This window comes from Pristiophorus japonicus, chromosome 22 (genome assembly GCF_044704955.1).
Source record: "Pristiophorus japonicus isolate sPriJap1 chromosome 22, sPriJap1.hap1, whole genome shotgun sequence".
In the NCBI taxonomy this organism is placed as follows: Eukaryota; Metazoa; Chordata; class Chondrichthyes; family Pristiophoridae; genus Pristiophorus; species Pristiophorus japonicus.
In genome coordinates this window covers 2,601,312-2,625,791 of record NC_091998.1, presented here as the reverse complement: position 1 = coordinate 2,625,791, position 24,480 = coordinate 2,601,312, and the positions used below count along the sequence as shown (strand labels likewise).

The 24,480-nt window shown below is 44.6% G+C and overlaps 1 protein-coding gene across 3 annotated transcripts in view; it reads left to right on the top strand.

Annotated features, from left to right (window-relative positions):
- The window catches only part of ccser2a (coiled-coil serine-rich protein 2a), a 723,588-nt gene that overhangs the window by 649,163 nt on the left and 49,945 nt on the right, over positions 1-24,480 (top strand). The gene's annotated exons all lie outside the window — the stretch shown is intronic.

Here is a 24,480-nt window from a genome sequence, read left to right as displayed (position 1 = left end):
TAAGACAGGTTGATGCACTCAGCTACCTTTGTTATACAGCCAGTCTCGCCCATGTCTCTTTGATTGAAGGTATTTGTGAATATGAATTGGGACTGCTCGGTTTCGGACATGTATATGACTTGTGATTACTGGTAGCAGAAGGGCAGGATGATTATCTGACCATAAGTGCATGGGGTGTTCAATAGAATTAAAGTGCATAGAAGAAAAGTTGGATATGTACAATATTTTAATTATTGTTGAATCAAAGGCTTTAGTGACTCCTGCTGAGTTTTCCATGTTTATCCACAATAGCATCTTTAGACCTTGCTAAATAAATTGTGCAATGAGCTGAATAGACAGTCATTAGTTAACCTCTGGGCTGTCAGCATATGGATTAAAAGGTTCACATGAACACCTGAGGAGCAGAGCACATGTTTGAGGCCCTGGCACCTTTGCAGCAGAAGTGCCTCGATTGTGAATTGAGAAATGGGCTGTCGGTTTATGATGTATACGAACCTAGGATGCTCCCTTGCATGGTTCAGTTAAATAAATGTCAATGCCACTGCTTGTCGAATCACATTGGATCACCAGAACTGGCTTACCATTACATCACATAGAAAATGGTAAACAATGGTAAGTAACCATCAAGTTTGTACATATTGTAAAGAATAGGGCAATCTAGAATGTACAATGCTTTTCAGATATTCCAATGACTTTGATGAACTACTCGAGGTGAAACCTTTGTTTACGATGTCCTGTCAATCCTCAATGTGTTACTGCATTGTAACGCACAAAATATATACACCAAGCTTCATGTGTATATTAAAACCCTGTCAACTCCACTTAAGTGAATATCTGTTAGTGACTGCTTCTTTTGAAGGGACTGCACTGTTGTTTGATTTGGTGTTTGCATAAAGTGTTTGAATCTTCCACAATACTGAGCAGATGAGCACAAAATTAGTGTTTTCTTAAAAAGTAATGAAACAGTTGTTGCTGTCGTGGATATCAGATATACTGAAGGTGAAACTTCCCACCGGCTAATCTGTTGTCTCCAACAAACATGGCGGAGGTTATTGTGACTGTTTGATTATCTGACCCTAGCAAAAAACGCTTCGGTACAGCAACGGTACCCCTTGAAGTAGAAATGAATAATTCAAAAGCATTTTGTATCTATCATGGTATTGCTTGCGCGTGTTAACTGAATAGCTTAAACAGATTACTCCTGTTAGATTGCCTCTTTCCAGCCTAGGATTGCACAGTTTATCATGTTTACAGCTTCAATTGGTCAGCCTGAGCCAACTGCTGCACATCCATCAATGAGCATCAAGTTAAAAGCAATGATCTTGTTTAAGAATTCAGTCAAATGTCTGTTAGTGATCAGCAGGAATTTTTTCTGGTCTGCCAGTGTCTTTCCCAGGAGCAGGAACTAATCGCGTGATTCAGAAACTCCAAACCAAGAAATCCACTTCATTACTAAGTTTATTTTGCAGAACTCCAAATTGGAGAGTGGCACACATCCTCTAACTTTTGGTAACATTTGTCTCTGCTTCTGAGTGTTTCTGTTATTTCTCTCTAATCTACACACCTTTGTTGAGAGCTATATTAAGCTCTCCTCTCCCTCTGCGTTTCATCCCTCCTGTGTGAATCCCAAATGTGTATGTCTGGCATCTCATGCACCCTCTCCTTCTCTCCCTCTGTTTCTCTCACTCCTAGGCAGGAAGACCAGAATGTGTTGCTTTGTTTGGATGGTGCAGGATGGTGAACAAATGAAAATATTTCCAATTAGCCACGTAGACATACCGGCCACTGCATATACTGAGTGGTTTTAAAAAACAAACATCGGAAAACTGGACTTTTGAAATTTGTTTTTTATTCTCTGGAAAACCGAATGTCCAGAACCAGACACATGACCAGACTGGTTTTCTCTCATTTTGATACACAGTTAGAATTTGCTAAAAATGCATCAACATTTTGATTCATATTTCCTCTACAAATAGATCTTTGACTAAACTGAATGCAGTTTGGAGATGCCAGCTAAGAGTTGCCCTAAAGCCAGAAGATCCATTTGCTGCTGTAAGAGTTTGAGACAGACGCCTGTGGAAGCACTAACAATGCGCAAGGGACTGAATAGAATACTCCGGTTCCTGTGTTCCTCTGTGCTTATCAGGGTATTGCACTGCATTCTGGGAGGCTTTTTATAAAAATAGCCTTGTAAATACATTCCCAAGCAATATCTGTAATGGAGAATTGCAATTAATTCATGGGAAAATCTGTCGTCCAATTTTGCAACCACAGGTGATGATCTGAAGCAGGGCCTTTGGTTTGTGACCTTTTCAGGAGTTCCCACCAGTGGTGGCGATGAGATCAACCAAGGTCAACTTTTAACTATAGAATTTTTTTTTGTCTTTCATGGAAGCAAGTTATGAATGATTTTTTTTTCTCAAATGCAGCAGTGTTGCCAAGTATCAGTCAATGCAGCATCATCAAAGAACTCTCAGTTCTTTGAAGTGGAAGTTCCTATCCCAAGGTTGTGAAACGCTCAATCCTTCACTTTCCAATGCTTGTGCAATGAATGAGAGCCTGTTGAACTGCCGTAGGAACAAGACATGGTTGCTAATACGGATTATCGTGATTTCCAAGTTTTCAGTGGTTAGAAAGGAACAGAAAGAAATTCTATTAGCCGTTCCTTCACCTTAAACACAACTTTTCAAACCTGGAAACTTCCTGACCTGTGGCTCAGTTACCCACGGCCTCACCAACTGCGTCATCGAGGGAACCAGACATTACTTTTTTCCCCACAAAAATGGTAATTTAGATCCCACCTATTTACTGATAATATTTAAGGTGGAAAAAAGTAAAACAAGTTAGCAAGTGTGAGGCTTAAAAAGCAGCATAATTTGGAGCATCAGCGATTTTCTCCCATCACAGGGTCATGAGATAGCCGGAGATGAGGAAATCCATTTGGTTCATCAATCCGGAAAGACCCCACAGCCTCTTTACACTCTTCCCCATCATGTCACCAAACTATTTCTTAAATTAATCCAGTGTTGTCACCTCCACTACCTTGTATGAAGAAATTTCTGACATCAGTCCTGAATTTTCCTTTTCTAGTTTAAACCAGTGCACCTTGTCCCACTGCAACAGCTTATTTTAACATAATCTGCATTCACTTTTCTATACCATTTATTATCAGAAATAATTCTATAACATCACCTCCCAGTTCAGGACGAAGAGCCCAAGTTTTTCCAGTATTTTTGGCAATATTGAATCAGTCTCATGCCTCCTCTCTTCAATGCCTCCCTTAGCTCATTGACCAGAGCTGGGTGCAGTGGTCGAGGTGATGTGACCAGAACACTATATACTTTGAGCATGACTTTCTCTGACTTGTACTCTGCTGTTTTAGTTACATAGTTCAGAATTGTATTGCTTTGTTGATTACTGTACCACAGTGAATAGCCGTGTTGGATGTAAAGTCCACAAAAGCTCCCAGATCTCTCTTAGCTTCATACTTCGTTATTTTGACATAGTTCCTGGAATATATATGGCGCCCACCTGTTATGCTGAATTTCAGAGCTTGGTCATTCTGTCGTCGGGAGGTGCTGAGTAAAGGATAAGCACTTTGTCATTGGCAAAGACAGTCATGTACCTCCTCGGTGCATTTGTGAGGATCTGGATGAGCAACCTACCTGTTTGGCTTCTCTGTCGAGCAAAATTATAAAACATCTGCAGTGTATACTTTTGATTTAATTTAGGCTTGTGTGAAGGATTATAGTTTCATATTCAGCACTGACAGCACAGAATGCTCTCTAGTTTTAAAGAAAGTACATCAGGAATTGGAATTATAATTTAAATTATGTGTAGTATATAGAATATGATCTGGCTGGTCTTTTGCTCATTGTCAGATCTACCTCTTCACAAAGTGTATTCTATATTTGCCTTCATAACAATAGGCATTGCACCTCAGAGTAATTCTATGTGTGTTATGCTAATGGAGAAGTTTCTGAGAGACCTGATATGGTTTCTATATAAATACAAGTCTGTTCCCCGATCTTGAGAATTGTTATGTTTAGCAAGTACCTAGAGGCTTGTCAACAGTAACTGGAGACTATAAACAGGTGTGATGTTGGAATGGATGGTAAGGGGTTCTCATCTTGGTATGACAGTAATTATCACACAGTAAAAAGTGACTTGTCTTTGCTGTTGATACACCTTGATTATGCCAGGCCATTTGGACTACTAACTTGAACCTTTGACCTACAAGCAAAAGTAAAGATGTTGAACAATAAGAGCTTAGACGAGCATTAAAAGTAAAACTGTGGATTAATTGAGCAGCATGGCAAAAGAACCCTGGAGACAGTGAAAAGGTTAAAACAAGCTGCGAAGATGTATCACTTCACTATGTCTTAGGATGTTATGGAATTAACTCAATTTCTAAGAATAGAATAATGTAAAATCCGTAAGAGCCTCAAAGAATCTGCTATTTTAAATGTTATTGTAGCTGAAAAAGCTCCAGACTGCCTAGTGATCTTTGGCAAATGGGGTTTAGAGGTCCGCTGAAACTAGAAGGCAAGTAAAGAGGCAATGAAACAAAAGCAGAGAGCAGAGATAGAAATGTTGTGCTGCAACCTGCAGGTAGGTAAGAACACACTAGCAACTTTAAATAAAAACAGAAAATGCTGGAAATATTCAGCAGGTAAGGCAGCATTTGTGGATAGAGCAACTTTTAATGTTTGATATTATCTTTTTGTGTGTTTTTAGGAAAATGAGGGTGAGAAAGAGGAAGTGGGACAGGGGTAGGTACAGAAGTAGCACTGCAGGAAAACTGGGTGGATAAAATAACTACAAACTGATCAGTAACTGTACCTTTCACAATGAGTCCATTAGAATCGAAACGGTGGGTGGCTGGGTGGGAGGTGGTGGCAGACCGATAGAGACTAATGAATACTTCAGACTACTTACATGGGCTTTAGTAATGGAAGAAAGAGAGCACTCTGCTCCTTTGGACACTGCAGGTTCTTTGATCATAAATCGAATATGTATTCACAGATTAATCTATATCTTTATACTGCTCGAACATTTCTTCCTCTGTGAGGGTTTATAATTTGTGCAAAGACCATTCGAAGTACAAAGACCCATTGATCAAACAGCATCTTCATCTTCGTCTGCCCCATGCAGTAGGGGGCAATCCGATTATTAACTTTTATATGAAAGAACGCCAAACTAGGAGAAAAGAAAGAACTTGGATTTCTATAGCGCCTTTCACAACCTCAGGATTCCCAAAGCACTTTACAGCCAATGAAGTAATTTTGAAGTGTAGTCACTGTTGTAATGTAGGAAACTAGTGCAGTTTTGGTCTCCTTATTTAAGGAAGGATATACTTGCATTGGAGGCACTTCAGAGAAAGTTCACGAGGTTGATTCCTGAGGTGAAAGGGATATCTTATGAAGAAAGGTTGAGCAGGTTGGGCCTGTACTCATTGGAGTTTAGAAGAATGAGACATGATCTTATTGAAACGTTATAAGATTCTGAGGGGGCTTGACGCAGAGAACATGTTTCCCCTCATGGGAGAATCTAGAACTAGGGGGCATAGTTTCAGAATAAGAGGTTGCCTATTTAAAATGGAAATGTGGAGGAATTTCTTCTCTGAGGGTCGTGTATCTGTGGAATTCTCTGCCCGAGAGCTGTGGAGGCTGGGTCATTGAATATATTAAGGCGGAGATAGACAAATCTTTGAACGATACGGAAGTCAAGGGTTATGGGGAGCGGGCAGGGAAGTGGAGTTGAGGCCAAGATCAGATCAGCCATGATCTTATTGAATGGTGGAGCAGGCTCGAGGGGCCGAATGGCCGACTCCTGCTCCTATTTCTTATGTTCTTATGTAGATCAACAGATCTTTCAATAATATCCAGGATGAAGGAGAACATAAGAACATAAGAATTAGGAACAGGAGTAGGCCATCTAGCCCCTCGAGTCTGCTCCGCCATTCAAAAAGATCATGGCTGATCTGGCCGTGGACTCAGCTCCACTTACCCGCCCGCTCCCCGTAACCCTTAATTCCCTTATTGGTTAAAAATCTATCTATCTGTGACGTGAATACATTCAATGAGCTAGCCTCAACTGCTTCCTTGGGCAGAGAATTCCACAGATTCACAACCCTCTGAGAAGAAATTCCTTCTCAACTCAGTTTTAAATTGGCTCCCCCGAATTTTGAGGCTGTGCCCCCTAGTTCTAGTCTCCCCGACCAGTGGAAACAACCTCTCTGCCTCTATCTTGTCTATACCTTTCATTATTTTAAATGTTTCTATAAGATCACCCCTCATCCTTCTGAACTCCAACGAGTAAAGACCCAGTCTACTCAATCTATCATAAGGTAACTCCCCCCCATCTCCGGAATCAGCCGAGTGAATCGTCTCGTACCCTCTCCAAAGCTAGTATATCCTTCCTTAAGTAAGGTGACCAAAACTGCACGCAGTACTCCAGGTGCGGCCTCACCAATACCCTATACAGTTGCAGGAGGAGGCTGTTGACTTTGTGATTTGTGCAGCTTTGCGGGGGCGGGGGAACGGACAGATGGCACTGTCCAATTGAGGGGTTCAGATGGTTCATGTGCTGTACAAAGGAATGATTTCAAATGGTTCAAATGTTTTAAAATGAAGAATATAAAAACAGTTTCCTTTAAATAGCATCTTAGCAAGCCTCAAAGCAGATCCAATAAAGCAAATTCCTTTGCAGTGCAATAGACTAGATTTTGCTGTCAAAATAACAGTAAGACTAATGACATTCACTGTTATTTATGCAGAAATGGTAGAGCACCTTCAGGCGAGGAGCAGGTGTGCATTTAAATGCGGATATCCAAAAGTTGCTATCAGAGTTGTGCTGCTCCACTGTTAGCTTCACGGAAATGATATCTTGCCGCCTGGCTCCCCATTGACAACATGTGTAGTTGCTGTAATTGTGCAGTAGATACGAACTAAACTCGTCACAGAAAGTTAAGTCATGACATTTCCAGTGCATGTAACTGTCATGTTTGTAACCTTCACATAACTGTAACCTTTATGTAACAACACTGTACACTGTATACACCTGAGAAATGCACACCTTGACCACAGAGGGTGAACTTGTGGGAGACACTCCTCACTTGGTCGGCCAGGTATGTAAAGGGAGGTCCCACGCAGGGTCATCACTTCTTGGTCCTGTGAATAAAGGTACAGGTCACAGAGTGACCTTGTCTCCAGTATGTGCCTCGTGTTGATTTGCTGTAGTGTGTAAGGACACAACATATGGCGATGAGAAACGGGAATCAACGACTCAAGAGAATGGCCACCGGTAGCACGGAGGAATGGTACTGTGTTGGTGAGGACTGGGACGATTTCGTTGAGAGACTCCAGCAGAGCTTTGTCACGAAGGACTGGCTGGAAGTGGCAGCAGCTGACAAGTGAAGGGTGCATCTACTGACCAGCTGTGGACCTAAGACGTACGCGCTGATGAAAGACCTGCTCACACCCGAGAAGCCGGTGGACAAAACCTTCGAGGAGCTCAGCAAACTGATCGGTGAGCACCTCAAACCGGCGAGCAGTATACACATGGCCCGACACCGTTTCTATACGCACCCACGTCAGGAAGGGCAGAGCATACTGGACTTCGTTGCGGACCTTCGGCGCTTGGCCAGCCTCTAAGTTCACAGATGCCTGCAGGAGGGAGATGTTACGGGATTTCTTCATTGAGGGCATTGGTCATGCCGGGATTTTTAGGAAGCTAATTGAGACCAAGGACTTGACCTTGGAAGCAGCGGCATTGATGGCAGGGGAGGAGGAAACCAAGATCATATACGCGCGCAACTCTGCTCCCAACGTGGCGATGGAGCAGGGAGTTAACATGCTAAACACGACTCTGAACCCCGCAGGCAGGCAAGGGCAATTCAACACCAACCAGGCAGTAATAGACTCTAGGGTGGGTCCTCAACAGAGACAAAGGCAGGTTGAACGGACATTTACACCATCACAAGGGACAATACGTCCCGGGATGGGACCATTGACACCCACAAACAGAGTGCTCAAGAGTAATCAAATAGACAATCAGAGAGGAATGCCTGGTAACAGCTCTTTTGTTCACAACAATCTCAGCTCATGCTGGAGGTGCGGGGGCAAACATGCTGCGAAAACCTGCAGGTTTCAACAATTCAAGAAATTGTAACTTGAGTGGACATTTAGCCAGGATGTGCAGGAAGCCCGCAGCGAGGCTGGTTTACGAAGTGGATGAACCACAAGAGGGGGTCTGCAAGGCAGGGGTATGCCTGGGACACAGCAATGGACGCTGAAGTTCAGCGGGTCCAGGTGGCAAACATCCACAGCTCGTACACAAAAACGCCACCTAAGATGATGAGCTTACTGTTAAACAGCATCCCGGTACGCATGGAGCTAGACACAGGAGCCAGCCAGTCACTTATGAGTGTCCAATAATTCGAGAAACTGTGGCCACTCGGAGCTAGCAGACCCAAACTAGAACGCATTGACACGCAATTACAGACGTACACCAAAGAGATCATCCCAGTGCTAGGCAGTGCAATGTTGGTGGTCACACATAATGGATCAGAGAACCGGCTACCACTCTGGATTGTCCCGGGAAATGGTCCTGCGCTTTTGGCTAGCCGAGATGAACTGGAAATGGGGGGATGTGCACGCCATTTCATCTGTGGAGCGAAGTTCATGCTCTCAGGTCCTACAAAAGTTCGAGTCATTATTTCAACCTGGCGTCGGGACTTTCAAAGGCACCAAAGTAAGGATACGCATCATCCCGGACGCCACACCAGTGCACCACAAAGCCAGAGCTGTGCCGTATGTGATGCGGGAGAAAATTGAGAGTGAGTTGGACAGGTTGCTAAGAGAGGGCATAATTTTGCCCGTTGAATTCAGTGACTGGACAAGCTCCATCGTCCCTGTTCTTAAAAACGGATGGCTCGGTCAGGATCTGTGGCCACTACAAGGCCACCATCAACCGAGTGTCACTACAAGAGCAATACCCGCTTCCGAGAGCGGAGGATCTTTTTGCCACTCTGGCAGGCAGCAAGCTGTTCACCAAGTTGGACCTCACTTCGGCCTACATGACCCAGGCACTGGCCGAAGAATCCAAGCGACTGACCACCATCACCACGCACAAGGGGCTGTTTGTCTACAACAGGTGTCCGTTTGGCATTCGTTCAGCAGCCGCTATCTTTCAGAGGAACATGGAAAGCCTGCTCAAATCCATCCCTGGAACAATTGTATATCAGGACGACACAAGTCGAGACACCGAGGAACACCTCCGCAACCTGGAGGAGATGCTACGCCAACTGGACCGGGTAGGCCTGCGACTAAAGAAGTCCAAGTGTGTGTTTTTGGCCCCAGAGGTCGAGTTTTTGGGCAGGAGGGTTGCCGCAGACTGGATCCGGCCCACCGAATCCAAAATGGAGGCGATCTGTCGCGCGCCCAGGCCCAGCAACATATCAGAGTTGCGTTCATTTCTGGGACTATTGAACTATTTCGGGAACTTTCTACCGAACTTAAGTACATTGCTAGAGCTGCTACACGTGCTCCTGCGTAAGGGTTGCGATTGGTTTTGGGGGGGACTGTCAGGAAAGGGCTTTCAATCGGGCACGGAACCTGCTCTGTTCTAATAAGTAATTGACCCTGTACGACCCCTGTAAGAAATTGGTTTTGACATACGATGCATCATCCAATGGGGTTGGGTGCGTGTTGCTGCAGAGTAATGATGAGGGCCAACTCCAACCTGTGGCTTATGCCTCCAGGTCGCTCTCCCAAGCAGAAAGGGGGTATGGTGTGGTTGAAAAGGAAGCACTCGCATGTGTCTACGGGATGAAAAAGATGCACCAGTACCTTTTTGGCAGAAGGTTCGAGTTAGAAATGGACCACAAGCCATTAACATCCCTGTTGTCCGACAGCAAAGCTGTCAATGCCAATGCGTCAGCTCACATACAGCGGTGGGCCCTCACGCTGGCTGCATATGACGACACCATACACACCAAAAATTGCGCTGACGCGCTCAGCAGGCTTCCACTGGCCACTACTGAGGGGGCAGCGGAGCAAAGCGCGGAGATGGTCATGGCTGTCATTGCCTTTGACAGCGCAGGCTCCCCCATCACAACCCACCTGATCAAAACCTGGACAAACAGAGATCCCCTCCTATCTCTGATTAAGAAATGTGTGCTGACTGGGGATTGGGCGCCCGCACACGGAGCATGCTCCGAGGAGGTCAGACCGTTTCACAGACGGATGGATGAGCTCTCCATCCAAGCCGACTGCCTACTATGGGGCAGCCGGGTAATCATGTCCCAGAGGGGTAGGGAAGCATTCATCAGGGAACTCCACAGCGAGCACCCAGGCATCGTGCTTATGAAGGCCATTGCCCAGTCACATGTATGGTGGCCGGAAATTGATGCAGACCTGGAACACTGTTCGCAGGTGCACGACGTGTGCCCAGCTGGGCAATGCCCCCAGGGAGGCCCCACTCAGCCGTAGCTGTGGCCCTGGCCCACCAAGCTATGGCCACGTATTCGCGTAGACTACGTGGGCCCGTTCATGGGAAAAATTTTCCTCATTGTTGTTGATGCGTACTCGAAATGGATTGAGTGCATCATATTGAATTCGTGCACGACATCCACCACAGTGGAGAGTCTTCGTGTGGTCTTTGTGACCCATGGCTTGTCGGACATCCTAGTTAGCGACAACGGCCTGTGTTTCACTCGCTATGAATTCCGGGAGTTCATGTCGGGTAATGGCATCAAACATGTCAGGACAGCGCCGTTCAAGCCGGCTTCCAATGGCCAGGTGGAACGTGCAGTCCAAATCATAAAACAAGGCATGCTCCGCATTCAAGGACCCTCCCTTCAGTACCACCTATCGCGCCTCCTGCTGGCCTACAGGTCCCGACCGCACTCGCTCACGGGAGTCCCGCCAGCGGAACTACTCATGAAACGTACACTAAAAACGCGGCTGTCCCTCATTCATCCAGTCTTGTCAGACATTGTTGAGGGCAAGCGCCAGTCCCAAAATGAGTGCCTCGACTGTAACTCAAAGGGGAGATGGATAGAAATCGATGACCCTGTATTTGTTCTTAATCACACTGCGGGGGCCCAAGTGGCTCGAGGGTACTGTAATTGGTAAAAAGGGGAATAGGGTCATAGTGGTCAGACTCAACAATGGGCAGATATGCCGCAAGCATCTGGACCAAGTAAAAAAAAAAAGGTTCAGCATGGACACTGAGGAACCTGAGGAAAATCATGAGATGCTGCTCACTCCACTGCCAGTGAACGAGCAACAAGAACCATCAGCAGCATGCACAGTCCCTGCGGCCAGCCCGGACAGGCCGGACTCACCACAGGGGACAGAGACGCATGCCAAGGCTCAACAACCAGAGTCCCAACTGCGGCGCTCCACGAGAGAGCGCCGACCGCCTGAAAGACTCAATCTTTGACCCAAAGACGTTGGGGGGAGGTGAGGTCATGTTTGTAACCTTCACATAACTGTAACCTTTATGTAACAACACTGTACACTGTATACACCTGAGAAATGCACACCTTGACCACAGGGGGTGAACTTGTAGGAGACACTCCTCACCTGTCAGCCAGGTATATAAAGGGAGGTCCCACGCAGGGTCATCACTCCTTGGTCTGTGAATAAAGGTACAGGTGACAGAGTGACCTTGTCTCCATTATGTGCCTCGTGTTGATTTGCTGTAGTGTGTAAGGACACAACAGTAACAATGTGATAAATGGTAATTACTGGCCTTCAACCTCTGGGACTGAAAATTAACTATTGCAAGCGTGGGGTCTCATTCCTTCCAGTATTAATTCTTGGAGATTTAAAAAAATTGAAATGTAATTTTTTTTCCTTTTCCTTTCTATTTCTCTCTCTCTCCCCCTCTCTCTCTCTCTCTCTCTCTCTCAATCTAATCTTTCTTTCCCTCTCTATATCTCTTTCTGTACCTAGTTTGACATTGAATTCACCCACTCTAATTCACCCTCCTCAATCATTGCGCTGTTTATTTCACATTCCTTCAGTCTTGATTGGTTGAGGAGATACCCAGTTGCTTGTCCTGTTCACTCCGGTTTCCTCTCGCTATGCCATTATCAGCTCACGTTTTCACCAACTTACTGGGTAAAAATGTTTTGAGCTGAATGGGTGCAGGGGCAAGTCTAACTAATGGCAAATGCCCTGATGCAGCAAGATCTAATCCTATAAGTTTTGTTAAGACAGTACAGCAGTATTTGAGTACACAATCCTTTAAAAACATCAATAAGAACAAACTTGTATATTTATATAGTTGTTTTCATGTCCTCGGGATGTCCCAAATTATTTCCCAGTCAATGAAGTACCTTTGATGCGTAGTCATTATGATAATGCAGCAAGGTCCCACAAACAGCAATGAGATAAATGTCCAGCTAATTCATTTCAGTGGTATTGGTCGAGAGATTTTTTGAAACATTGGGTATGGCAGCACCCCTGCTTTTCTTCAAATAGTACAATGGGAATTTTTCTACCTGTCTAAACAAGCAGCTAGTGTCCCAGTTTAACATCTCATTTTGAAAGAAGGCACCTCTGACAGTGCAGCACTCTCTCAATAATCCACAGAAACATCAACCTGGATTAGGTACTAAAGTCTGTGGCGTGGGGCTTGAGCCCACAACTTTCTGACTCTGAGCCACAGCTGACATTGCACTGCGTGGCATATATGGTAATTAAAAATAGAATAATTGAAAATAAATTAATTGTTTTAGTCGTGTTGGTTGATGAAAGAATGTTAGCCAGGAGAAGCCCCCTGGTCTTATTGGAATAATATCTCAAAATCTTTAACATCCATCTAATACTCTACAGCAGGCAGTGCTTCACATTAATATATCATTCAAACCGTGGTATCTGTAACAATGCAGGACTGCCTGATTCCTGCACTTGAGTATTAGTGTTCAAATCAGTGTGGAGCTTGAAGCTGTACTATTCTGACTCTTTGTTTCTTTTAAAGTAAAATTTGCCTCTCAACAATCAAACCAAGAAACAAATTACCCACAAACTCATTCTATACCAAATACATCTTTATTTTGTCTTTCTGACAAAGGCATGGAGTTGCCCAATTCCTACGCCAGCAGAACAGAAGAACAATGATTCGATTGCTTTTGTGATTGTTCCTGCTGAGAATTGATAAGGCAGCAGTTTTGCCAGTGGTAAGATTGTCTATCTGTGTGTATCTGGGACAGGTACTGTTTAATTGGCATAAGTGATAATTATCTATGGTTTGTCATAATTTCACCACAGGCATTGTTGATAATTGAGATGTTAAAAATAAAAAATAATACTTACACATCTGAATTATCACACAGCTGTTTCTCATTCGCCACCCACCAGCATATTTTTAAAGATTGCAAATGCCAGAAGAGTCGGTTTCAGGTACAAATGGAGTATTAAACCATCATCATCACAGGCAGTCCCTCGAAATCGAGGAAGACTTGCTTCCACTCCAAAAGTGAGTTCTCAGGTGACTGAACAGTCCAATACGGGAATCACAGTCTCTGTCACAGGTGGGACAGACAGTGGTTGAGGGAAGGGGAGGGTGGGACTGGTTTGCCGCACGCTCCTTCCGCTGTCTGCGCTTGGTTTCTGCATGCTCTCGGCGATGAGACTCGAGGTGCTCAGCGCCCTCCCGGATGCTCTTCCTCCACTTAGGGTGGTCTTGGACCAGGGATTCGCAGGTGTCGGTGGGGATGTTGCATTTTATCAAGGAGGCTTTGAGGGTGTCCTTGTAACGTTTCCTCTGCCCACCTGGGGCTCGCTTGCCGTGTAGGAGTTCCGAGTAGAGCGCTTGCTTTGGGAGTCTCGTATCGGGCATGCGGACAATGTGACCTGCCCAGCGGAGCTGGTCGAGTGTGGTCAGTGCTTCGATGCTGGGGATGTTGGCCTGATCGAGAACACATGTTGGTGCATCTTTCCTCCCAGTGGATTTGAAGGATCTTGCGGAGACATCGTTGGTGGTATTTCTCCAGCGTTTTGAGGTGTCTACTGTATATGGTCCACGTCTCTGAAGTATGAACACAAACACTACTTCAGGACTGACACTGCCATATCCGAATAATGTCCACACTTCACACTTGTACCAAGTACTGCAATGTGGGGAAGGAATTCTAATTTGGAGAGGAGGGGTCAAATTCATCATCCACACTTTTAGGCGTATTTGGAAAACCTGCAGATGTGATGCTGCTATGCGGTGCAGGAGCTTGCCTCTATAGCCAAGGGAAGTGATGCATCCTCGCTCTCCCGAGCTATGCTGCGATAGTTAATGAACACGCACTCAGCTCCACATTACCAGTCGCCCTCCTCCCCTCCAAACCACTCGGCCTGCAAGACTGACGGCGGCAAAAGCTTACTGTGCCACTAGCCCACTAGAATAATTCAAGTTATTACAGCATCTTCCTTGGTAACTAAATACTTTTATTTTCCATGATATGGAAGGATTCCTTCACATCTTCATGACAGCAATCACAATTGTGATATTCCCTAAATCCTTGCTTAGCCATGCACCTTTTGTTGGTATATATCATGGTGATATTCATGTCCATCTTTGTGTGTAGGAAGTACGCAGTTCAACATGGTTGCATTTTTTTTTACCAGGACATTTTCTGAATCCCATCAATGTAAACATTCTAGCTACGCAGACTGCAGTGTGTCATACTGAGTCACCCAGACTATGAGGGCCCCACGTTCCAGCTGTGGCCAGGGCTGAGCGAGCTGGTTTCTAAGTGAGGCAGTGCTGGGGCACTACAATTGGTCTTGGTGACCCCTGACTAGGAAGGGAAAGTATCAAACATAGTTTGTGCTTCTGGTCGCTATCGAATGACACCTGCTGGGGAGGTGGGGGAGTGGGCATGTCTGAATTCTGGGTCACGATACAGTCGTGCAGTGCAGTGATGGACCCCACATCCAAATAGTCAATATCAGAGGGCTGCCGGTCTGTCCCTGTTACACAGTTTATGAGCCTTTCATTCTTGTGTGTGATCCGATAAAAGTTAAGTTATGGAATCCGTACTCACAGTGCCATGGCTTTGGAGTGATGTCATGTCAGAGTTGCTTAAATTGGATGTTGATTATCTTCTAGATACCGAATCCTGCACCGATCACCCCCTCCACATGTGCACCACTTTATATGTTGTAAGTTTTGTTGCCATCACAGAGGGTAACATGTGAATAGCTGCCATGTATGATTGGAGGTTGGGCTTAAATTCTGACACATGAAGTCTCGATTGCTGTCAGGATATCCTTGTGGTCCAGTCAGAAGGCAGTGGAACACCAGCCCCTGACTGCTCCCGAATGGGAGGAGGAAGGTCCCCTTGTGATGGTGTAATTGCACAAAGCCCATCAATATAAAAATCCATACAAAGAAAATCAAGAAGGTGGTACTTCATATCCATACTCCGTGAGGTGGGCAACTGAGCAGTTTAACCAATACAAATTGGTCTGGGTTACAACCACTCCCATTGCAAAAGCAAACCGTTTTCTTCATTATCAGGTCTTAATTATCCATCATACTTTCCCACCTGGATGTACTCTTCCGAGCCCCTATCTGCAGTCAATAGTGCATCATTATATAATTATGCATTACATTATTATGAGGCTGGTTGAGTAAAGTTTGGATCTCGATTCAGAATCCTACTTTTTATTCATTGGTTCTAATGCTTCCTCTCAGTTTTCTGAGATTGTGTGGCAGCAGCGATTATTAACCAGCTCTTTAAATTCTAATAGTGTGGGGGATTTTTATTCTGACACTTTGTTTACCGTGACAATATGCTTTTATGTCGGAACCAAACTGCTTTAGCGTGAGTTAACGAGTGACTTTTTCATGAGAAGCTAGGAAGTTCAAGTTGAGTTAATTGGCAGTCAGCTCCGTGTGATATTCTGCGCAATGATGCATTAAGGTTGTGGACCTGACCTAGAGCTGAATGCAAGCTTTGAAACAGGACTGTGATGCTGACGTGGCTTGTTTCTTGCAGTGATCCTTATATAATCACTGTGTGAAGTGCCACAGTACAATAAAGTTTTAAATTCTCATCCTTATTTTCAAGTCCTTTTATGGCCTTGCCCTACCCTATCTCTGTAACCTCCTCCAGCTCTACAAGACTTCGGGATCTCTGCGCTCCATCAATTCTAGCCTCTTGCACATCACCAAATTCTAATCGCTCCACCATTGACGGTTGAGCTTTCAGATGTCTTGGCCCTAAGCTCTGGAATTTCTGCCCTAAACCTCCCCACCTCGCTCTCATCGCTCCTCCTTTAAAACACTTTTAAAACCTACCCCTCTGACCAAGCTTCTGGTCATCTGTCCTGATATCTTCTGTGGCTCAGTACCAAATTTTGATTGACTTATGCTCTTGTGAAACACATTGAGACATTTTGCTACATCAAAGGCGCTATATAAATACAAACAGTTGTTGTTGTTGTTGGAACAGAGATTATGATTAAAGTCATGTTTTCCATAGATCTGAGTGTCATTCCACCTCACCTTCTGCTATGTTGGTCATAAACTGTTCAGGTTTTCATTTTAATCTGTTAGTAATCTTATTTTAAGATTCTATCTAGTTACACCTAAATAACTAATTGGATATAAATGTTTGCTTCAAGCAAGTTCCAATGTAGAAGGATTACAACAGTGACTACACTCCAAAAGTACTTCATTGGCTGCAAAGTGCTTTGAGACGTCCGGTGGTTGCGAGAGGTGCTATATAAATCCAAGTCTTTCTCTAGCACAGAATCAGACTATTCCACCCATCAAGGCTGTGCTTTTCTCCACATGTCATTGAATTTAGTCCCACTCCTATTTTTATGACTCTATAGCACTGTCTGGGCATATTCAAATCACAGGTGGGAACCATCACCCTGGACATGATCACCTTTTATTCTCGACCTGCTGCACAGAAATAAACAGCAAAATAAACAGTGTTAATATAGTCCCAGACTCCTGGTGCCAATGATCAAATAGTTGTAGCTATTTCCACATGGTATGATTATAGTTTTAATAAGAAATGCTTTTGGCCTTTACATTAACTTGGTAGCCATTATCACAGCAGAAAAGTAGACGATGGGAGGAGGGGATTGGGTGAGTTATTAACCAACCTGTAAATTTCATCTTTAACCCAACTCCAGAATCCTGTGGAGATGGAAATGGTGGGGGGTTTGCTACGTATGTTTTCAGTGCAGACATGAGTCAAGAAAGGAGTAAACATTTTGATGGAATTCTGTTTTTGCAGCCGCATTTTAAATAATTTCTGAGCAGACACTTTTTGTGTAGAATCCTGGTGAGGTTGCTAGTCCGACTGTAATTCTAGCGAACAAAATTGAATTTCAGATCAGATGCTGGAGGCCAATCCGTGTGCAGCAGTGCGAACATAGGTCCCATTCTAATCAAATATTAACCGGTAAATTGAGAAGACTGCTGTACGGAATAATGAAAGCATTTTGATACATGTAATTCATGTACAACTGGCAGTTTAATTGAAAGGGAAGATAAATGGTGCCAAGATGATCATTTTAATAACCTAACTCACAACCAATAATTTATATCAAAATCTGTGTGGTGTTCTAATTAAAAGCCTTAATTATTAAGGTTTTGCTGCTTAATCGCTATAAAAATAGAAAAAAAGATTCTGCAGCATTTTGAATATCTTACAATTAACTTGACAGGTCTGACACCATTTTAACACACTCTGATTATTAAAAAAAATACAAAATATTCTCATATTTGAAATGGTTTTTAATGCAAGATGATCCAAGGTAACAATACAGTGTATCAGAAAGTGGTGGGACATGGAGATGGAGAGCCATGTGCAGTCCCTGTTGGAGACAGTCACCCTCAGTGTCTGAGACACATCAGCAGAGGACACAGATCCTGGCCAGGAATTCTCACAGCTGTTCCTGTTTCACTGTCATAATTTCACCAGGGTTTCCGCCGTACTCCCAACAGTTCCAGCAGCGGAACATGAGCCTCCCTCCTATGTTGTGGACCAATTGCTTGCCTGGCACAGTATCCACAGCCTTGTAGAAATCTGAGTAAATCCAATTTGTACAATGTCCATTGTCAGCAAGCCCTGCCATTTACTCGATGAACACCAGTACATTTGTTGGGAAAGCTCTCCATCCCATAAATCCATGCTGTCTCCCTCTTTCCATCTCATACCTCTGCAGGTATTTCAGTATCCCCTCTTACAGGATGCCTTCGAACAAAACAGCTGTTCGGCCTGGAGTTCCCTGGGCTGTCTTTATGCCCCTTTTTGATGATTGGACTTGTTTGCTATTTTCTAATCCTCAGCTACTGCTTCTGTTTCGAATGATTCCCTAAAGATGGTGATATGAAGTGGTTGATTTTTCTAAGTATTTCTTCAAGTGCCCTTGTTTGAAACCCATCTGTGACTGCTCCCTTATCTTCATTTAACTTCTTCAGCCTTATCCTCCATACCCATTGGAAATTCATGTTCATGACCTCCTTCACAAACACACACTCACATAGTTTACTGTACTTGCAACCCTTGGCCAATTGACATCATGATACCATTGAGAAGGTTTGAGGGAGCTCTCCTGAATCCTAGCCGGCATTAACCCTCAACGAACACCTCTAACAGAGATCGTCCGGTCATTTATCTCAGTGCTGTTTGTGGGACCTTGCTGTGCGAAAGTTGGCTGTTGTATTACGGCAGGGACTACAAGTCAAAAGCACTTCATTGGCTGTGAGCTGTTTTGGGATGTCCTGAGATTGTGAAAAGCGCTATATAAATGCCAGTTCTTCCGAATCTTCCAGTGGCCTCATTGATTCATTTTACACACATTCACTGTGAATATATTTCTAGAAATACTTGTTATTTCTTTTAAAAGTACCTGCTATCCTAACCTAATTTTCTATTTTACTCCCCTGACCAGTTTCTCAACCTCTTTACCTTATTTTTATATTTGCCTTAGTCCACCTTGCTGCCATTTGCATTATACTTTGGGAACAATTTTTTTCTGTGCCCCAATTCCCAACGTTGCTGCTACTGTCCCCCATATCGGTCGTTTCCTTCTCTTACCTTCCTTCCGTAATGAGCTGAATCAGTTCCCTTCTTGTGTATAAGCTTCTAAATGTAGTTCACTTTTCTCCCCGTGCTGTTTCCCTGCCACCATGCTGCCCAGTCTGAGCTCGCTCTTCACAATCTGCCTTTCTTTACTTTCACCTTTCTATTGTACTCATTCTCTCTCCAGCCATAAACCTAGGCTGAAATGCCCATTGTACTGTGGTTACTGTTGTCAAGAGTATCTCTGGTCTACTTCACCATATCTAAATTGTCACTTAATAGCAGGTCCAGCAGTGTCCTTGTGTGTGTTGGTTTTTGGACTGATTGTCATGTAACGCGTGCACGAGCTTTTGAAGTGGCTGCAACAGTTTCATTACACGGAGCAGCTGTTGTAATATCAAAGATCATTGTTAATGTAATTTTATGAGGTAGCATCTGGTAGTTCATGAACTGAGATCCTTTTCTGCAGCACATATTCATTTAATAAAGTGAGGAAAATTTGGAGGAATATTTTATCATGATTAAAATTTTATTTCAACTATTTGATTTCCTGTCCCACGTTTAATTTTCCAATAAAGCTCTCTGGCTTTTGCTGTAACCTTGTATGCCATCTACCCTCCTGTCACATGATGCAAAGTTGCCCAGCAAGCTCTGCTGACAAGGATGGCACTGTTGTTGTTTGGCGAACTGACCACTACCTTGCGGAGGCTGATCGCCAACTCTCTGACACTTCCTGCTACTTCCGCCTGGACCATGGCCCCACTCCCGAACATCAAACCATCACTTCCCAGACCGTCATTGATCTCATCTCTGGAGATCTTCCCTCCACAACCACCATCCTCATAGTTCCCCAACCTGCACAGCCTGCTTCTACCTCCTTCCCAAGATCCACAAACATCATTTCAACCTGTTCTTGCCCCACAGAACTTATTTCCTCCTATCTTGACTCTATTTTTTCTCCCCTTGTCCAGTCTCTTCCCACCTACATCCGCGACTCTTCCAACGCCCTTTGCCACTTTAACAGTTTCCAGTTTCCTGCCCCCAACCGTCTCCTTTTCACTATGGACGTCCAATCCCTCTTCACTTCCATCCTCCACCAGGATGGCCTGAGGGCGCTCCGCTTCTTCCTTGAGCAGAGGCCCAACCATTCCCCATCCTCCAACACCACCCTCCTCCGCCCGGCTGAACTTGTTCTCACACTCAACAACTTCTCCTTTAACTCCACTCACTTCCTCAAAATTAAAGGTGCAGCTGTGCGAACCCGCATGGGTCTGAGCTATGCCTGCCTTTTTGTGGGATTTGTTGCAGTCCTACTCATGACCCCTCCTTCACCTATTTTCCCAGTACTTTGATGACTGTATCGGTGCTGTTTCCTGACCTCACTCTGCACTAGAAAATTTAATTTACTTTGCTCCCAATTTCCATCCTTCCTTCGTCTTCACACGATCCATCTCTGAATCTTCTCTTCCCTTCCTGAATTCTTTGTCTCCATTTCTGGGGATAGACTATCGGCAAACATCCACTATAAGCCCACTGACTGCTTCCTGTAAGGACTCGATTTCATTTTCCCAGTTTCTCTGTCTCCATCGCAACTGCTCTGACGATGCAACTTTCCATACTAGAGTTTCAGATATGTCTATCTTGTTCCTCAACCAAGGATTCCCCCTCTACCGCGGTTGACATAGCCCTCGACCGCGTCCATTCCATTTCCCGCATTTCTGCTCTCACCCCTTCCCCTCCCTCCAAAAACAATGATAGGGTTCCCTTTGTCCTCACCTTTCACCCCACCAGCCTCCACATTCAACGGATCATTCTCCGCCATTTCTGCCACTTTCAGCGTGATCCCACCGCACAACTCATTTTCCCCTCCTCTCTCCTCTCAGCATTCCGAAGGGAGCGCTCCCTCCTCGGCCACTTCTCAATCACCCCCAACACCCTCTCCCCCCTCCCATGACACCTTCCTGTGCAAGTGCAGGAGATGCAACACCTGCCCTTTTACCTCCTCCTTTCCCAGGTCCCAAACACTCTTTCCAAATGAAAGTGATTTACTGTATTTGTGGCTTACGATGTGGTCTTCTCTATATTGGGGAGACCAAACGCTGATTGAGTGACCGCTTTGTGGGATACCTCTGTTCAGTCCGTAAGCGTAACCCCGAGCTTCCGGTCGCCTGTCACTTTAATTCCCCACTCCACTCCCACTCTGACCTCTCCATCCTCAGCCTCTTGCACTGTTCCAATGAAGCTTAACGCAAGCTCGAGAAACAGCACCTCATTTTTCGATTAGGCACTTTACAGCCTTCTGAACTCAACATCAAGTTCAACAATTTCAAACGGTAACCTCTGCCGCTATTTATCACACGGCAGTTGTTGCTGATTCTGCCATTCCCATTTACACCCTCTCTAGACTCATCTGTTGTTTCTTCACTTGTCCCATTACCATCTCCTTTTGCTTTGTACAATTATATCTTTCATCATTTAATCTCTCCTGCCTCCCACCCTATCACAGACCTTCCCTTTTGTTCATTCCTCCCTTCCCCCCCTTTCCCTGCCCCTGAACTTGCTTAAAATCTGTCGCATCACTAACTTTTTCCAGTTTTGATGAAAGGTCATCGACCTGAAACATTAACTCTTTTGTCTCTTCCCAGATGCTGCCTGACCTGCTGAGTATTTCCAGCATTTACTGTTTCTATTTCAGATTTCCGGCAACCCCGCAGTGTTTTGCTTTTGTATTTGCCCAGCAAATTCGATAACCTTACTAACTAACCATAGTGACAGAAGAATTAAATTCTTTGCAAAGAATTTAATCAGTGATGCCTGGAAAACATAATAAATGAAGATGTCTCAGGGACTGAAATAGGTGGAATATTCCCCTGAGCCCCACCGTGCTGCATTCACAGGGTGAGTTCCTGATCATAGAAACATAGAAAATAGGTGCAGGAGCAGGCCATTCAGCCCTTCTAGCCTGCACCGCCATTCAGTGAGTGTATGGCTGAACATGAAACTTCAGTACCCCCTTCCTGCTTTCACGCCATACCCCTTGATCCCCCGAGTAGTAAGGACTTCATCTAACTCCCTTTTGAATATATTTAGTGAATTGGCCTCAACTACTTTCTGTGGTAGAGAATTCCACAGGTTCACCACTCTCTGGGTGAAGAAGTTTCTCCTTATCTCAGTCCTAAATGGCTTACCCCTTATCCTTAGACTGTGACCCCTGGTTCTGGACTTCCCCAACATTGGGAACATTCTTCCTGCATCCAACCTGTCCAAACCCGTCAGAATTTTAAACGTTTCTATGAGGTCCCCTCTCACTCTTCTGAACTCCAGTGAATACAAGCCCAGTTGATCCAGTCTTTCTTGATAGGTCAGTCCCACCATCCCGGGAATCAGTCTGGTGAATCTTCGCTGCACTCCCTCAATAGCAAGAATGTCCTTCCTCAAGTTAGGAGACCAAAACTGTACACAATACTCCAGGTGTGGCCTCACCAAGGCCCTGTACAACTGTAGCAACACCTCCCTGCCCCTGTACTCAAATCCCCTCGCTATGAAGGCCAACATGCCATTTGCTTTCTTAACCGCCTGCTGCACCTGCATGCCAACCTTCAATGACTGATGTACCATGACACCCAGGTCTCGTTGCACCTTCCCTTTTCCTAATCTGTCACCATTCAGATAATAGTCTGTCTCTCTGTTTTTAACCACCAAAGTGGATAACCTCACATTTATCCACATTATACTTCATCTCCCACGCATTTGCCCACTCACCTAACCTATCCAAGTCACTCTGCAGCCTCATAGCATCCTCCTCGCAGCTCACACTGCCACCCAACTTAGTGTCATCCGCAAATTTGGAGATACTACATTTAATCCCCTCGTCTAAATCATTAATGTACAATGTAAACAGCTGGGGCCCCAGCACAGAACCCTGCGGTACCCCACTAGTCACTGCCTGCCATTCCGAAAAGTACCCATTTACTCCTACTCTTTGCTTCCTGTTTGACAACCAGTTCTCAGTCCACGTCAGCACACTACCCCCAATCCCATGTGCTTTAACTTTGCACATTAATCTCCTGTGTGGGACCTTGTCGAAAGCCTTCTGAAAGTCCAAATATACCACATCAACTGGTACTCCTTTGTCCACTTTATTGGAAACATCCTCAAAAAATTCCAGAAGATTTGTCAAGCATGATCTCCCTTTCACAAATCCATGCTGACTTGGACCTATCATGTCACCATTTTCCAAATGCGCTGCTATGACATCCTTAATAATTGATTCCATCATTTTACCCACTACTGAGGTCAGGCTGACCGTTCTATAATTCCCTGTTTTCTCTCTCCCTCCTTTTTTAAAAAGTGGGGTTACATTGGCTACCCTCCACTCGATAGGAACTGATCCAGAGTCAGTGGAATGTTGGAAAATGACTGTCAATGCATCCGCTATTTCCAAGGCCACCTCCTTAAGTACTCTGGGATGCAGTCCATCAGGCCCTGGGGATTTATCGGCCTTCAATCCCATCAATTTCCCCAACACAATTTCCCGACTAATAAAGATTTCCCTCAGTTCCTCCTCCTTACTAGACCCTCTGACCACTTTTATATCCGGAAGGTTGTTTGTGTCCTCCTTAGTGAATACTGAACCAAAGTACTTGTTCAATTGGTCTGCCATTTCTTTGTTCCCCGTTATGACTTCCCCTGATTCTGACTGCAGGGGACCTACGTTTGTCTTTACTAACCTTTTTCTCTTTGCATACCTATAGAAACTTTTGCAATCCGCCTTAATGTTCCCTGCAAGCTTCTTCTCGTACTCCCATTTTCCCTGCCCTAATCAAACCCTTTGTCCTCCTCTGCTGAGTTCTAAATTTCTCCCAGTCGCTGCTATTTCTAGCCAATTTGTATGCCATTTCCTTGGCTTTAATACTATCCCTGATTTCCCTAGATAGCCACGATTGAGCCACCTTCCCTTTTTTATTTTTACGCCAGACAGGAATGTACAATTGTTGTAATTCATCCATGCGGTCTCTAAATGTCTGCCATTGCCCATCCACAGTCAACCCCTTAAGTATCATTAGCCAATCTATCTTAGCCAATTCATGCCTCATACCTTCAAAGTTACCCTTCTTTAAGTTCTGGACCATGGTCTCTGAATTAACTGTTTCATTCTCCATCCTAATGCAGAATTCCACCATATTATGGTCACTCTTCCCCAAGGGGCCTCGCACAATGAGATTGCTAATTAATCCTCTCTCATTACACAACACCCAGTCTAAGATGGCCTCCCCCCTAGTTGGTTCCTCGACATATTGGTCTAGAAAACCATCCCTTATGCACTCCAGGAAATCCTCCTCCACCGTATTGCTTCCAGTTTGGCTAGCCCAATCTATGTGCATATTAAAGTCACCCATTATAACTGTTGCACCTTTATTGCA